Consider the following 18,307-nt stretch of genomic DNA (forward strand, 5'->3'; position numbering starts at 1 on the left):
ATTTATCAAGTCATTTTATAGTAAGGTTGCCTCAAAAGTCTTTCTATGCCCTGAAGCTGTGAGGTCAGGTAAGGGCTTCTAGGTGTTCATTGAGTTTACATGCCCAGGTGCTGGCAGTGGGGGGCTGCAGGGGTGGCCTTTGTGAGAAAGGTTGGGGCTGCCCCATGCTGGACACAGCCAGCTCCAACAGACCCACCACAGGGCACAGCTGAGCCCCTCAGGCAAGGTGGTGGTGCCTCTGAGGAAACTTGTTTAAGAAATGATGAGAAACGCTGTGCAGCAGAGTGTGAGAGAGGAGTAAGAAATGTGAGAGAAACAGCCATACAAAACCAAGGTGAGAGGAGGAGGAGGAGGGGGAAGGAGGTGCTCCAGGTGCCAGAGCAGAGATTCACCTGCAGCTCATGGAGAAGGGCATGGTGGAGCAGGTATTTCCCTGCAGTAGAGGATCACACCGGAGCAGATATCCACGTTGCAGCCTGTGGAGGATGCCATGCCACAGCAAGAGGACATGCCATGAAGGAAGATGCAGCCCACAGAGAGCTCATGCAGGAGCAGGCTCCTGGCAGGAGCTGCAGCCCATGGAGAGGGGTCCATGCAGGAGCAGGTTTTCTGGCAGAAACTGTGGCCCATGGGGGACCCACGCTGGAGCAGTCTGTTCCTGAAGGACTGTACCCCATGGAGAGAAGCCATGATGGACCAGTTCTTGAAGAACAGTGACCTGTGGGAAGGAACCATGCTGGAGCAGTTTCTGAAGGACTTTATCCTATGGGAGGGACCCCATGCTGGAGCAGAGGAAAATTGTGAGGAGGAAGAAGTGGCAGAGACAGTGTTATGGACTGACCGCAGCCCCCATTCCTCATCCCCCTATGCCACACAGAGGAGAGGGGTAGCAGTGTAAGGAGTGAAGTTGAGCCTGGGAAAAAGAGGGGAGAGGTGGTTTTTATGGTTTTATTTGTTTCTTACCATCCTACTCTATTTTTATATGACAATAAATTACATTAATTTTCCCCAAGTTGAGTCTGTTTTGTCCATGATGGTAATTGGTCAGTGATCTCCCTGTCCTTATCTCAACTCATGACCTTTTTCCATCTTATTTTGTCCCCATCCTGTTGAGGAGGAGGAGTGAGATGGCAGCTGGATAGGGGTCTGGCAGCCAGACAAGGTCAACCCACCACAGGCATGTGTGTGTGCACATGTGTGTGCATGTGCCTACCAGCAATGCATGCTCAGCTTCATGTCCACCTGGACTTGGAGGCACAGAGCTGTAGCAGCTTTGTCTCTGCCAGATTGTCCCCTCCCTAACATAATCCAGCAGTGGAACAATTAATGCACGTTTATGCTGGGATTATCACTAATAGTGACATGAGGAAACGGACTCCACAATCAGTGAGATTGTAAAGTAGGTATGTTTATTCAGCGCTGGGCAGCACGGAGGATAGTCCCACCAAAGTCGTGCGCGCCGGACTCGGCAGTTCGTTTCAAGTTTATACAGTCAAGTGTTACATATTCACAATACGCCTATACATATGCACGACCTGTCCCCGCTTCATATTAAAATTAGCTCCGAGAGGTCATTTCCATAGTCTCCTGTCAACTGCCCTTGCGCAGTGCCTCTTTATGGTGGTTGTCTGGTGGTCGCAGAGATGAACATAGATGACTCCTCTTCGTCACCACTAGTAACCTTTTTTCTTGCGCAGGCTCAGTGGTTTCTTGGTATTCACCCAAGCCGCAAGACCAGTCTTAGCTGGCTCTTGGGGCCTGCTCCTGCTTCTTATCAGGAACTGTCTTTACCTCATTGGCTGGTTCTTAGGACCAGCTCTTCTTATCAAGGACTGTCTCTATGTCAGCTAATTTCAACAACGTAAGCGCTAAACATCATCTTTCATCCCCCTTTATTATGTCTACTGAGATTCTTTTGACTCCCCTTGTCTCAATAGGAAGTAATGAAACAAGAGTGGTTTTCTATTTTTAAAGTTAACACAGCCAGCTGTACACTTTCTCTTTGTTGCAAATGAAGAACTAGAGTTCTTTCTATCAGAGCTTTTTCCTTGGAGGTCCTATTTTATAAATTTACCTGTTTATGTATTTTAATCCTTCTACTTTAAAGTTGTACTTGGAATTGTATTCCTGAGCGTGTTCCAAGTGCTATTTATTGTGCCTTTCTTGAAATGCAGGCAATCAATTTCTAAACTGAAAATCCTTTTGTTTACCAAGGGAACACTGCCAGTCTGATTTTGGCTAAGAATTACAGGTCATGTTTTACTCCCAGCCCAATTATAATGCATAGCAATCTTTGTAACACTATTTCAACTTGACAAAAAAAACAGTCTTGCTAGATCTTGACATTCAAATCAAATAATTTATGATTAATGGAATGAATCAACAGGAGAATTGAACTGCAAAGAATGCTCTGTCTGCCAATTCCATAATAAATGTGTTTGTGAGTAATGTTTTATAACACTGCTAGTGGGGACTGCTAGTCTGTATCACTGAAATAAATTAACAGGAGGGCTTTGGCTAAAAGACTGAGGAATGATATGAAGTGCCATTGTCTAACACAACAATGCAATATCCAATTTACTTTGAGTTTGGCAGGATTTCCATGTTAGTTGGTGTTAACAGACTTCTCCACATATAGCCATCTTACCCCTTCAACTAAGGGAGATCAAAGCAATTCCTAAAAATCAGAAAAGCTCTGATAAATGTGTTAAAAACCAGATCATTTAAGTACTTTTGAATTTATATGTACATTCTCTTGAATATACTTAGCATTTTTTATATCCAGTCAAACAAGAATTTTTTAGCATATTATTAATTTGGCATAAATGTAACGTGCTGTATGCAATTCTTACATGTTAAATGTATTTTTTTTTAAAGAAAAATTAACTAGAAAGAAATAATGTTGTTTGGTTTGATTTCCACACACTCACAAGTAAACACTTATTAAAAGTCTCCCTACTTGCATCTTCCAAAAATACATTGGATTTTTTAGCAGACTTAAAGTTTCCTTGATCCTGGCAGTGAGAAAATGTATTATCTTCAGTTTCTTTGTATGATCTTCCATAAAATGTTGCAACATTTATTTTTTAATAATGGGATTTTAAGTCCCAAATGACTCATTAAAGGTCAAGAACAAATAATACCTTTTTTAGATTGTGTCAGTCTAAACAGATATCAACTTAAACAATTGTGACCATTTGCATTAAAAAGAAAGAATAAAGAAAGCCTTACTGGGTAAATACTCTAATTCAGAACTGAACTGTTGGTATCTTCACCTGCAATGACACACACAATGCAAGCTTAAAGCAAATCCAGCTGCAGATACACACAGCCATCCTTTTAATTAAGCAATAATCAAGGAGATGTACAAGTATCTCTAATGATATACTGTTAAATAATCAGAGACCAGTCTCGTGATTTTTTTTTTTTTACATGATGTATTTACATGACACCACTCACATGACATGCCAGATAGTCAAGATATGTAGAAAAGGTCAGTGGGAAAGGTTGCTATAAATTCTTTCAAATGTATTGGCAAGCTTTGTATCAGATTAAAATCCTATATACTAGAATAGGTCAACGGATACAGCTTCCTCTCATGTGAGAAAGTCTGTAATAAAGGTCAGAAGAGAAGTGGGGAAGGAAGGAGGCAGTGCTGAAAGCACACCATACTTTCATACCAATGTGCTTTTCTGCCCTTCATAAAATTTGCTATTATTCCCAGCTCTTGATAGTCTTTTGCACTGTTCACACTTAAATATCCATAATTTTCCCTTTCAGTACACTAAAGGGGTAACATTCTTTTCATCACCAAGTGGCAAGCAATATACTGTTCAAGAGGTTTAGACATGAATTGCCTAGTGTTGGTGTGACTGTCATCTCAGCTGTTTGTTTCAGCACAAGCATTTTTTCTTCTGATCAGAGTGTAATACCTTCTCGCCAGCATCAAAATTTTTAGTATAGCAAATACATTCATGTGTATGAAGAAAAATAAGACATGTAACTTCCATTACTCTGTTTAGTATGTAATGCAGTGAAGATTTCCTTTCTAACAGTAGTTTCAAGAAGTGTTTACTTAGTTTAACTGTTTCTTTCATAACCACGCTCACCTAGTAATTGAAATATTTAGCTGTTGCTGTTGTTTACAGATTTGAAAAATACAGTGGTCTGAACTCTACTGTATCCAAAAAAATATATATGGTAACTAAACAATTTTTTAAGACCTTACAATCTGTCAGAAGACCTCCCCACCCATCCAGATATAGAGATGGTGTTTACTGTGGTTTGTGTTGCTTTAAACCACAGAGTGAGAATATGGGGTACTTTGATAGCCTGCTCCAAAGCTAAGGTGCTGTAAGAGACTGTGTTGGACTATGTTTGTCTTGACATTGCTGCTGCACCATTACCATTTCCTAGCCTCAACATCCTGTTGCCGTGGACGAGTACACTCTGAAGGAGACAAAATGTCCCCAAAGAAACCACCATATCCGCCCGAAGCTAGAATGACAACATCCTTGGCAGAGCCTACCAAGCTGCGCTTGCGCGCGAGCCGGGTGAAGAGGACCACTGTGAACACCTGGGCATGCGCACATGGAGGAAGATGGGGCGGCATGTATGACAATGAGCTCCAGGGAAATGGGCGGGCTCTTCAGAGAAATCATGGGGACTGGGACAATAAAAGGACTGCGTACTCTTTTCTCAAGAGATGAGCAGTGTTTGGCATCATGTCTCTACTGGAACTTGGAGTTTACCCCATCACCCGCACCTAGACTGAGCCAACGGGACGTCGCTGGCTTCGTGGTGGTGGTAACTAGTCTTGCTGCATCTCTTCCATTCTCTTCCTTAGGTCTGTCTTTTTTCTTTCTTCTTCCCTCTGTCCTGTCACTATTATCAGTTGTTATAGGAAATAAAACTTACAAGGTTGTACAGCATCTGACCTCGTTTGTGTCTTAATCTCGCTCTTGTGATCATTTAAGAACCCTCCCAGATATTGGATCGGGACAGGTGCTTGCAAGAGGAATATTCCTACAAACTGGACCTTTCTTCCAAAAATCAGCTGATATATTTTCACTGACTCAAATTCTAGCAATATGACACTCTCTGTCCTCCACAAACATTGTCATTTTTGTGTAACACTGGTGAATGTGATTCATGATCAAGCTGTTCCTGCAGAAGTGAGACAAGGGGAGTCAAAAGAATCTCAGTAGACATAATAAAGGGGGATGAAAGATGATGTTTAGCGCTTACATTGTTGAAATTAGCTGACGTAGAGACAGTCCTTGATAAGAAGAGCTGGTCCTAAGAACCAGCCAATGAGGTAAAGACAGTTCCTGATAAGAAGCAGGAGCAGGCCCCAAGAGCCAGCTAAGACTGGTCTTGCGGCTTGGGTGAATACCAAGAAACCACTGAGCCTGCGCAAGAAAAAAGGTTACTAGTGGTGACGAAGAGGAGTCATCTATGTTCATCTCTGCGACCACCAGACAACCACCATAAAGAGGCACTGCGCAAGGGCAGTTGACAGGAGACTATGGAAATGACCTCTCGGAGCTAATTTTAATATGAAGCGGGGACAGGTCGTGCATATGTATAGGCGTATTGTGAATATGTAACACTTGACTGTATAAACTTGAAACGAACTGCCGAGTCCGGCGCGCACGACTTTGGTGGGACTACCCCCCGTGCTGCCCAGCGCTGAATAAACATACCTACTTTACAATCTCACTGATTGTGGAGTCCATTTCCGCACATCAGAAGTATAGAGGTATAAGAGGACATTTATACTGGAGCCTAGATTTTGTAATGCATGGACATATTGAGCTGAGATGAAGAAAAAGGGGTTGATAGGTAAGGGAAACCTGCTTGGTGACAATGATGAAACAGTGCATTTAGAAGAGTGAAATAAGAAGTGAAGATGATGAAAGAAAGGCAATTTACAGAAAGTGAGATCAGAAAGGGAGAGAAAAGGTTACTATTTAGGAATGGCATTTTGAAAACTGTTTAAGGTAACAGTGACAAAAGATATCCAGTAATCAATGGCAAGAATATTCTTAACAAAGTGATTAAACTAAATTTAAAAAGGTTGTACATATGGGTTAATTGCAGTTAGGGTGGATGATATAAATTCCAATATACCTGCTGTGAAAGTCTTTGTTGAGATACAGTCCAGATTCTGCACTGGCCTGCCAATATACATCAGATGAGAGTACACATCAATAGTCCTGTAACTGCTATTGCATCTGATTACCTAGCTGTGGTTTAGTGTGGTAAAACAGTATTATGCAATGTACAAACAAATAGTACTTCTATCTATATAACTATTTACATCATAATGTGAAAATATCCAGTAAACAATAGGAGCTTTTTTGATCTGGTCATTCTTGTTCCTTACCTTCTGGTTCATAGGTTGTGTGTGTGTGTAACACTTGTGTGTAAGTGTTAATCAACTTAGTATGTTGTATAAACCATCACGTGTGGTAAATAGCTTACAAATATTTGGCTTCTAAGAACCTACTGAGTATCATAATGCTAGAGGAAATCAACAAAGGTTTTTATTTTACTCTGTTTAAGGCTTTTTAGTAGAAAAAACTGGACTTTGTAAGAAAATGTTTATGGTAAGTATCTGTTTTCCACCTAAAAGTGTGACATTTTGTTCAAGAAGAATATTAAAGGAAACATAGTAAAAAAGCAGAAACAAAAAAACCCTGAAAACTTTTGCTTTTGACGTGGGGAAACAGACTCCACAATCAGTGAGATTGTAAAGTAGGTATGTTCATTCAGCGCTGGGCAGCACGGGGGGTAGTCCCACCAAAGTTGTGCGCGCCTGACTTGGCAGTTCGCTTCAAATTTATACAGTCAAGTGTTACACATAGATGGAGTTTTGCAATACGCCTATACATAGGCATGATCTATCCCCGCTTCGTATTAAAAGTAGTTCCAAAAGTCACAAGGCCAGCCTTGGCTGGTTTTTGGGGTGGACTGCTGCTTCTTATCAGGGACTATCTCCTGCCCCAGCCAGCCTCAACAATGCAAACATTAAGCATCACTTCTCATCCCCTTGGGCCAACAATGCAAACGTTAAGCATCACTTCTCATCCTCTTGGGCCAACAATGCAAACATTAAGCACCACTTCTCATCCTCTTGGGCCATGTCTACCTCTACTGAAATTTCTTTAACTTCATTATAAGCTAGATAATTACTAAACAGTTCTCATCTACATCCATATATCTACTATATCTACTAAGGTTCCTTTGGCTCCCCGTTTCACTTTAAATTTGACTTTCTGAAAATTGGAAATAGTACCTTAGTAGGACTTTCATAAATCATATTCCAATTCTGGCTCAGTTTGGTTCCTCAAACAAACCTTATTTTCCATGATACACTTCTGTTGAAGGACACCAATCATGTCCTGCAGAAACAATGTGAAAAGCCACTTTATGGTACATCACACATATACATAATATGTGCAGGCAGCTCATCCTGATGAACAGAAATTGAGGAATTGAAGTGAAAGTGAAGGAGTTGCTGAAATAAAAAATCTTAGAGGAAAAAGTTTCTAGATTTCTCCCTGCCTTTTCACCAAAAATAAAACTGAAAGTGTTATGTCCATCACTGGGTTCTTCTCTGCTTCGGAAAACTCTTGAAGATATATTAATATTCTCCCTCTATCTCTATTTAGGCACAACTTCTGAGTTAAGAAATATCTAAGCACACGAAGGGGAAGTCACCCTTGACCAGCTTGAAACCCTTCTATGATTAAATGACTGGTTTTGTAGATGGGGAGAACAGTGGATATGAAATGGGGAGCCAAAGGAACCTTAGTAGATATAGTAGATATATGGATGTAGATAAGAACTGCTTAATAATTATCTAGCTTATAATGAAGTTAAAGAAATTTCAATAGAGGTAGACATGGCCCAAGAGGATGAGAAGTGGTGCTTAACGTTTGCATTGTTGAGGCTGGCTGGGGCAGGAGATAGTCCCTGATAAGAAGCAGCAGTCCACCCCAAAAACCAGCCAAGGCCGGCCTTGTGACTTTTTGGAACTAATTTTAATATGAAGCGGGGATAGATCATGCCTATGTATAGGCGTATTGCAAAACTCCATCTATGTGTAACACTTGACTGTATAAATTTGAAGCGAACTGCCAAGTCAGGTGCGCACAACTTTGGTGGGACTACCCCCCGTGCTGCCCAGCGCTGAATGAACATACCTACTTTACAATCTCACTGATTGTGGAGTCTGTTTCCGCACGTCAGATATTACCTACAACTACTTCACTAAGGCTTTCAACACTGTATTCCATAAGATCCTGACAGAGAAGCAGACAGTGAGGTGGTCTGAATGCTGTCTGAACAGCCAGAGTGTACCCTTAGCAAGTTTGTTGATGACACAAAACTGGGATGTGTGGCTGATACACCTGATACCTGATGATGCATCAGATGTATATATCAGGCTGATAGACAGTCATGTCACCATCCAGAGAGACCTTGACAGGCTGGAGAAATAAATGGCTTGAGAAGACCCTCTTTCAGTTCAATAAGGAGAAGTACAAAGTCCTGCACCTAGGGAGGTAAAACCCCAGGCACCAGTATAACCTGGGGTTAACCGACTGGAAAGCAGCTTGGCAGAAAATGACCTGGGGATCCTGGAGGATACCAAGTTGTACACAAGCCAGCAATGTGTCCTTGTGACAAAAACCAGCTAATGGTATCCTGAGCTGCATTAGGAGGACTGATGCCAGCAGGCCAAGGGAGATGATCCTCTGTTCAGCACTGGTGAGGACACACTGGGAGTACTGTCTAGTTCTGCACTCCCCAGTACAATACAGATAGACAGCTAGTAGATATAGTGCTACAAAGTGCCACTAAGATGATTAAAGGATTGTAGCATATCTCATATAAGAAAAGGCTGGGAGAGAGGGGACTGTTCAGCATAGAGAAGGGAAGGCTTGGGGAGGTGGGGGACTCATCAATGTGTGGCTCTTTTCAGTGGTGCCCAGTGATGGGACAAAAGGCAACAGGCACAACCTGAAACATAGGAGGTTCCAGCTGAACATCAGGAAACACCTTTTTACTGTGAGGGTGACTAAGCACTGGCACAGATTCTCCAGAATTGTGTAGTTTCCACCCATGGAGATATTCAAAACCATCTGGATGTGGTCCTGAGCAAGTGGCTCTAGATGACCCTGCTTGAGCGGGTGGGGATCGATCAACCAGGTGAAATCCACAGGTCCTACCTCAACTATTCTGCAAGTATGCAATAAGAGTCTCTGTATCTTGCATGGCCTGGATACCCAGAGGAAGGAGAGTTGCACAGCTCTGGGACAGTCACAAGATGCAGAAGAACACATGATTCCATGCAGTGCAGAAGCACACAACAAGATGGGGAAAGTTAAGACTACTTTAATCCACCTGATATATCTACGTTGAGTGATAGAACCTTCCCAGTATTACGTTTTATTTAGTGTTGCAGTCTAATAACTAAACCTAAGACTGAGGAGGGTAAATGCAGTTACAATTAGTCATTGAATGTAAAAAGTTGGCTATCACAGCTATGGTTAAACAGCTGCACTTTGGTAGGTGGTCTGACAGGTTTATGGTGAGCTATTTGCAATCGTGTATCTTCAGATAATGACACAAGGTGTCTTACAGGACTGACTTACCTGTTTATTGTAAAAATGTCCAGGCACATGCAGTGTTTAGGTCCTGCACACCACAACACATACATACATGTCAGAGTTAGGGCTTGTGTCTCACAGGCAGGTGTGGCACATACTTTTTATAAGTTCTTTAAAGGTTTTTTTGCTTGCTAATATCCACCTGATCATTTGCATGATTGAAATGGTTGATCAATTAGTTATTGAATGGCGAACAGCTCTATTTATTCTCTGTGGTACTTTTTTTGACCAATGCCTTCTGATTCTTCTGACTAAGCAAATTATTGTTTTGACACTGCTTCATTTTCAAGCAAATGAGGAGTGATATTCAGGTTTCTTTACCTACACTACCTTTAAAACTCTACCATCTGAGAATTTGATGGTGCCACCACAAAGCGGACCCAGTAAACATACTGACAAAGAGGATATCTCCTTAGCAGGAATCCTGAGACATCCCTGATAAGCTCAGAGGAAACCTCCTTGATGGGGGGTAGTTGGTAGGACAAAGAAACCTTGATGGGTGCAGGACAAAGAAACTACAACAATTAGCTGACCTTTCTACACCCGCTTATGTATCTACACCAAAAAAGATATAAAAAGTAACTTGCTACCTACCCAAAACGAGCTTTTCTGCAAGACCCTCTCTGCATAGGCAGAGGGGACCCTTGCCTGGGACACCCGGATGACTCCAGATTCTGTGATGCAGATCATCTTTGAAGTGAGACTTCTTCTACCATCGATTAGTCTCACTACTGGGAGCTGTTTGGTGAGTGTTGTACCGGTAACATCTCACACAATATATTTATGGGCACGTGCACAGGTAAAGGTTCATAAGTGCACACTTGCTTCAGTAACTGGAATTCTGTAATAACTTGCAAGATACATATATTTGCTTTACTGTTGTAACATACATATACTTACAGACTTGCTTTCCTAGTGGTAATTTTGTAGTCCCTTGTAGTGAATATATGTATACATATTTCTTCTTACTAATAGTTATTTCTTAGTAATTTGTAATAATGAAATTATCAGAAACCCAGATGTCCGTGTCCTTGTGTATTCAGAATGCTGGGAAGCCCACATTCACGATCTTTACACACCCACAGGTTGGGTAACCTTCATAGGTCATGACCATGACTGCTACAGATTTCCATACTGTGGAACTACAGAAGAGCTTGTTGGGTTACAGTTTCAAAAGGAGCTTGGGAAGAGGGGAGAATAACAACATTCTTGAGGCTCTTTTTAAAATTAATTTTTGAAATCTGAATATTCAGAAAATTATTAATTATTTCTTACATACCTGAACTGTACTTTATTTTCACTTTTATTTTTGTTTTGAACAAATCTTTTAGTTGATCAGTAGAACAGATGAAATTACCTTTTCTCTCTCATTTACTTATTCTGTAGATTCTTTTGGGCTCTTACTCTCTTATATTTCTGCTTGAATTACCTGTACCATCATGGAACTATAATTTGAAACTTCTATTGCTCTGAAGGCAATAATTAATAACATTATTCTTACACATGCCCTAGCAGGTTTGAGTAAAGGTGGCAGTTTTTGTACTAGCCAATGTGCTTTTCTGTAGTTGTTAGCATCAGTGTTTACCCTTGTTCTCCAACATCCAATAGCTGCAAATAAACTAAATGCAACTTAACCAGCCAGTAGAACAAGAATTGCCATCGCCTCTGGGATTTCTGTCAGCACTGTTCAGTGAATTACACAGCTGAGGAAGAGGCAAGGGTTACAAGAACTAGTATGGCTTAATGCCATACTAGAAACTAGAGAACAAGTTTTGACACTGTGCATGTAACAGAGATTCTGATGTGGTCTTAATGTCAGAGATTCCTCCCAGCACACGTTGGTCCCTAAGCCAATAGGCCAGACACTTTAGATGCTTTACTCTTTTTAAATGTTTCAAATATTATAGGTATCCTCTCAAAAGAACATTGCTGCCTCTCTCCCTGGGCTGCTTCAGATCTCTTCTGGGTAAGAATCTACGCTTAACTGCTATTGATACAGTAATTTGACATGACATAGGGGAAGGGGGGAGCTGTTTTATGCCTGTTTTTTTTCCCAGGACAAATAAAGTAATCAAGATGCTGCTAGGGTACATAGTATTTTCTCCATTTTAAAGGAGGATTAGATCAACAGTTTGTGCCTGTAAGTCTTCAGTTCTCTTTGAGGAGGTTAAGAAAAAAACAAGTCTTTTTCATCAATGTGGGTTTTAGATCACTAAAGGTCAAAAATTTTAAAGGTGGGGCAGATTGGATGAGTCCTTTAAGCACTGTGTTAATATTTCAGGATAGAGGTGATGAAGATCTCCACTTCCTTATCCTGCTAGAAAGAGTCTGTAATTTGAAAATGCCATCAATTTTTTAGGTTTTTTGCTTCCTTACAACCCTGTCAAACTCCCACAGTGGCTTCAAATCAGGGTCCCACGACATTTGACTTGTTGATCTCTATGCAATTTCAGTAGTTAATCTATACTGCAGCGTGCTTTTATTCCCACTTGTTTGCAACTCAGAAATACAGGTTACTGTGGGATGCTAACAGAATTTCATAGGAAAATCTCAGGAAAGGGATCCTGCCATTAGTTCCAAGGCACCTGTGCTTCATAATTGTATAAGGTGCAGATGCCCAGGTGCTGGCAGCTGGTGGCTGCAGGGGCAGCCTCTGTGAGGAGAGACCAGGGCTGCCCTGTGCCGGACACAGCCAGTTCCACCAGGCTCCAATAGACCCACCACAGGACACGGCTGAGCCCCAAAGCCACAATGGTGCCACCTCTGGGAAACAATATTTAAGAAAGGGGAAAAAAATGCTAGACAGGCAAAGAAGGAGGGGAAAAAAAGAAACAGCACTCTTCTGGGACAGCAGGATCAGAGGAGAAGGTGCTCCATGGTGGAGCAGGTATCCATACTGCGGACCATGGAGGACCCTATGCCAGAGGAGAGGAATATTCCTGAAGGACCTGCAGTCACTGGAGAGCCAACACTAGAGCAGAGGAAAACTGTGAGAAAGAAGGAGCAGCAGAGAGGAGCTGCTGCTTACTGCCCACAGCCCACACCCCCCACCATCATTCAGAAGTGTAGAAGGGTGAAGTTGAGCCTGGGAAAGGACAGAAAGGTGTTTTAATGTTTGTCTTTTTTTTTGTTGTTTCTCACTACCTGAATCCATTTTAATTGTCAACAAATTAATTTCATTTCCTCAATTCAAGTGTGCTTTGTGCATGATACTAATTGGTAAACAATCTCCCTGTCTTTATCTTGACTCATGACCTTGCTTTCTCCTGTTTTTCCTATTTTCTTCGCCTGTCCCTCTGGGGTGAGCAGCTGGGTGAGAGTTCAGCTGATTCCCAAGGCTAACCCACAACAATAATGTAAGAAGCTGCTAGGAATAGTAGCTAGACTTTCATATAAGTCCAGTGCAATTTCTGTACTTATGTTTAAGTCAAACCTTTCTCAAGTACCATTTTAGCTTCCTTGACTGAAAGAAGACAAATTATACTGGTTTTGTTCTGTAGATTTTACAATGTCTGAAGTAGCATGTGTTAAAAAGAAATCAAAATTATATAAAACCAAAACAATTTTACACTTTTTCTTCTTGAGATTATATTCTAACATTAGTCTCTATAAAGAAATTCAGACAACTTTGATCCTTCTGACATCATTGTATACTAATCCTGACATTTCTGTGAATATTGCTCTCTGTAAGGTCTAGCAAAATAGATTTAGTTAGACCTTTAACTGTGACAGATCTGATCTAGTAAATCAGAGTTATAATCAGTAAATTTAGGTATGTAAAATATTTAATAAGTACAGATGCATTGGCAGTCAATACTCTACTATTTAATACACTTAAAGTTTGTATGGGATAAAAAGCTTATTGTGTAAGCTTACTATACATATCTTAAATGTTGCATGCATGTAAAAATGTCACTTACCAACCCACTGATGTCTGGCATCAGGTAAGGGATCTCTCAGCCTTGAGGGGTAACCTTGAGAGGCGTCCCTACTCAATGGGAGATCACTGCTGCACAGCCAGCTGCTATAGAGGGAGAGCTCAACCAGCCCTGATGGTTGCAGATATTTATAGCATAAAGAGGTTGATTCATAGCCAGATTTTCTGCTGTGTTCATGCAGTTTCAGCCACTTATCAGCCCAGTCTCCAGCCAAACCATTTTTTTTTTTGTTTTGGTGCTATGTTCTCACTGACAGCCTCACACAATAAGATTAACTTAGGCTAGGCCTACTTGCTGAGAATCTGTCTGGACCAAAGTTCAGTTAGTTCAAACAGGAGGAGTGCATCCATCACAAGGATAAAAGGAGTGAACCTGCTGATAGGAAGTGAGGTTATATAAATCTGGCCATGAGCATTCTTGAGGCCCTTGATATACAACTGTAAATGTGTAAAAAATACAAGCAGAAGGTGAAAGTAAGAAACTCACATGTCTACATCTTCATTTCTCCTGAAACTTTGCCTTGCCAAAAATTTCCATTTCAACATCCCTCATGATTTAGTTTACCCTTGCTTGTGGCTAGAAGAAAGATAGCCTTTTTATTGCTACCTTCTCTACCCTATTTCCCTGGCTTTGTTCAGATTACCCCAGCTTGCAATCTCTGGGCAATCTCTGACCCCTTCAAAGACCTTCCTGGCTCCTCCTGACCAGCCTGCAGCCTTGCTGTTCTCTAATGCTTGAGAATCCCTGTGGTCTCTTTCTTCTCAGCATTAACAACTGTGCAGGCAGAACTAGCTCTGAAATGTTTCTTCTTTATACAGTGTTTGTCTGTTCAACAGACAAACACTGTATAAAGAAGGGTTTTTTACATTTTACCCCCTTTTTAAAGGGGGGTGTTTGCTTGTTTTTCTTACTTTCCTGCCTGCTTCCTCTTTAGCCACATTTCATTGGCTCATTTGATAACAAAAGCCATCACAAACAAATGTATGAAGTCTACAACATATTGTCTAAAATGGCTGAGAGTTCAGCATGGCTCAGCATGAGTTTCAAGCGTGGTCTTTGTAAATCAGAATACAGTCATTTTCTGGGGCAGAATGCATGATATTAAATTGCCTGAAAAACAGGGTAAAGCCTGAAAACTCTGTATCTAGGTGCCCCATGTTTTGGAAAAGTCCCTATCTAACTAGATTCTGCATCAGCTCAAATTCTGGTCCTTTATAGTTCCAATCCGGGAGAAGAGGCAGAAGAGTTATGCTTACAAAACAAATCGTAATTCTGAAAATTTTTTTTGTAATGAACATGAACTGTGTATTATGACTAAAACAATGTGTTATACAAAGTAGATTACAGGATTAGATTATACTAATGTTAAATACTTTCTCAGGGAAAAGTGTACTAAATTTCTTATGAATAAATCTGTAAGTTTAAACCTGTGCAGATACCTACAGATGTTTAGCTTTAATGTGAACTGCTTTATTTCTTCTACATGCAAAGCTCCCTTTGAATGCTATATATAAAGCAGAAGTAACTACATATTGTTGAAGTAATAATAATGCTTTATTTTATTTGCTTTTTAAGTGTAAGAAAATTGACCCTTTTACATAGTAATTACATCACTTTGTTTCAAATTCTTTCGTACCCTGTGGCCACTGAATATGTTTTTCCAGATTATTATTCTTTTAGGTCTTTCACATTGCAGTTAAATTGCCATAGCAAAAAATGAACAACACGATCTAAAGAGTTTGTCCAATGGCAAGCCTGCTTTAAACTGGTTGTTTTATATCTCCTTCGGGCTTCCATGTTGTTATTCCCTTTCTTTTTTCTCTCACATTTATATTTTTCAATACTTAAGCAACCCATGTCACCTGTTCAGCTGTGTGCACAGCATTGACACCTTTGGAATTCAAAATGCAGAAATCCCATATCATTCAAAGGCAAGCAAACAGAACTGAAAAGGAAAATGGACTAATATTTCCATAAATGTCAGTGAAGCAGCAGTTCTGGAATATTTTAGAACTTTTTGCAGAATGCATAAGTGATAACAGAATTTCCCCCCTTCCTACAATAATTAAAAACCTTGATGGGTTTTTACTCTGTTGTGATATGATTCAAATAGTAAATTGACAACAAATTTTGCTTGCAGCATAGAGACACTCAAAAAAATCATCTGTGAGGGACTTTCAATTACACTCGTGCATACTAATTCTAAGTGATTACATGGCTTCAGGAAATAATGATAGGACACAAAGTCTTTCACTTCCAAATTATTGGCCTGAATCTAGCACAAGTTTAGAGTGAGTAAAGATCATCTCTCTGTTTATTGATCACTGTACGAAATAAGATTCTGATATTCATTTAGTTCCTGGTGGACATGTCTCCACAGGGCAAGAGCAACTAATACAATCAACAATAATTGACAGTATTTCATAGATTCATAGAATGGTTTGGGTTGGAAGGGACCTTGAAGAGCATCTAGTACGAACCCCCCTGCCATTGGCAGGGACATCTTCCACTAGACCAGGTTGCTCAAAGACCCATCCAGCCTGGCCTGGAACAATTCCAGGGATGGGGCATCCACAACCTCTCTGGGCAACCTGTTCCCATGCCTCACAACCCTGGCAGTGAAGAACTTCTTCCTTACATCTAACCTAAATCTACCTTCTTTCTGTTTAAGTCCATTACCTTTTGTCCTATCACTATGTGTCTTTTTACAAAGTCCCTTTCTGGCTTTCTTGTAGGGTCCCTTTAGGTACTGGAAGGTTGCTATAAGGTTTCCCCAGATCCTTCTTTTCTCAAGGCTGAACAATCCCAACTTCCTCAGCCTGTCTTCATAGGAGATGTGCTCCAGCCCCATGATCATCTTTGTGGCCCTCCTCTGGACTTGCTCCAACAAGTCCATGTCCTTCTTATGTTGGGGACCCCAGAGCTGAACACAGTACTGCAGGTAGGGTCTCACAAGAGCAGAGTAGAGGGATAGAATCACCTCCCTCAAGCTGCTGATTATGCTTCTTTTGATGCAGCCCAGGATACAGATGGCTTTCTGGGCTGAAAGCACTCATTGCTGGGTCATGTTGAGATTCTTGTCAACCAACGCACCCTAGCCCTTCTCCGCTGGGCTACTCTCAATCCACTCATTGCCTAGCCTGTATTTGTGCTTGGGATTACCCCAGCCCACGTGTGATTGGCCTTGTTGAACTTCATGAGGTTTGCATGGGCCCATCCCTCCAGCCTGTCAAGGTCCCTCTGTATGGCATCCTTTCCCTCCAGTGAGTCAACTGCAGCACACAGCTTGGTGTGATCAGCAAACTTGGTGACAATGCACTCAATCCCACTGTCCATGTTGCCAACAAAGATGTTAAACATCCCCGGTCACAATACCGATCCCTGAGGAACACCACTCACCACAAGTTACATTGAAGGTAACTTTTTAATACAGGTGCTAAGGGATCTGACTAGGAATGGTGGCCTCCTAGATCTGTTGTTTGAAAAGAGGGATGGTCTTATAGGTGATGTGATGATTGGTGGTTGTCTTGGTGACAGTGATCATGAAATGGTTGAGTTTAAAGTCTTTGGCAATATGACAAAAAATGTCAGCAGAGCTACTACCCTGGATCTTGGAAAAGCAGACTTTAGGCTGCTCAAAGAACTAATAAGTATGGTGCACCGAAAATTTGCTTTTGAGGGTATTGTGGTCCATAAAAGCTGGTCACTTTTTAAGAGCCATCTTTTAAAAGCACATGAGCAGGCAATTCCAATGTGTCAAAGGTCAAGCAAGTGGAGCAGCAAGCCAGCTTGTCTAAACAGGCATCTCCTTCTGGAACTTAGGAGCAAAAAGAATGTGTATAGACCTTGGAAGCAAGGTCAGACTACACAGGAGGACTACAGAGATGCTGTTCACCACTGCAGAGAGAAAATTCATATGGCCAAAGCTCAACTGGTGTTGAAGCTGGCCAATACTGTGGCAGATAGCAAAAGAGACTTTTTCAAGACTGTTAACAGCAAAAGGAGGACTAAAGAAAACATTGTTCTGTTACTTGATGAGGTTGGTGTGGTAGGTTGACCGTGGCTGGGTGCCAGGTGCCCACCAAAGCCGCTCTATCACTCCCCCTCCTCAGATGGACAGGGGAGAGAAAATATAACAAAAGGTTCATGGGTCAAGATAAGGACAGTTTAATAAAGCAAAAGCAAAGGTCGCACCCGCAAAAGCAAAGGAAAACAAATGGTGTTATCCTCTACTTCTCATCAGCAGGCAATCTCTGTCCACTTCCTGGGAAGCAGGGCTTCAGTACATGTAGTGGTTGCTCCGGAAGATGAAAATGTCCCCCCCTTCCATCTCCCATTACTTCGCTTTTACAGCTGAGCTGACATCATATGGTATGGAATATCTGTTTGGTTAGTTTAGGTCAGCTGTCCTGGCTATGACCCCTCCCAAGACCTTGCCCAGCCCCAGACTGCCATTGAGGGGAGCGAAAATGTTGGAGAGACAGCCTTGGTGCTGTGCCAGCACTGCTCAGCAATAGCCAAAACACTGGTGTGTTATCAACACCTTTCTAGCTACCAATGCAGAGCACAGCACTACTGTTACCGAAAAGCTCGGAATGAAGAATTTATCAACACCAATTTAGTGTAGATAAGCAGACACTTCTTTATTGACGGCTGGGTGCGTGGGCGAGTCCTCTCACAAACCACGCACAC

General features: G+C 41.4%; 1 long non-coding RNA gene across 1 annotated transcript; it reads left to right on the forward strand.

Annotated features, from left to right (window-relative positions):
• The first annotated feature begins 895 nt into the window (after positions 1 to 895).
• LOC121232701 lies at positions 896 to 17,739 on the forward strand. Its single transcript, XR_005931628.1, has 3 exons — positions 896 to 906; positions 2,446 to 2,449; positions 17,655 to 17,739. It is a non-coding gene; the product is annotated as an uncharacterized LOC121232701 (long non-coding RNA).
• The last annotated feature ends 568 nt before the right edge of the window (positions 17,740 to 18,307 follow it).

The sequence above is a fragment of the Aquila chrysaetos genome, chromosome Z, assembly GCF_900496995.4.
Source record: "Aquila chrysaetos chrysaetos chromosome Z, bAquChr1.4, whole genome shotgun sequence".
Taxonomy (NCBI): Eukaryota; Metazoa; Chordata; class Aves; order Accipitriformes; family Accipitridae; genus Aquila; species Aquila chrysaetos.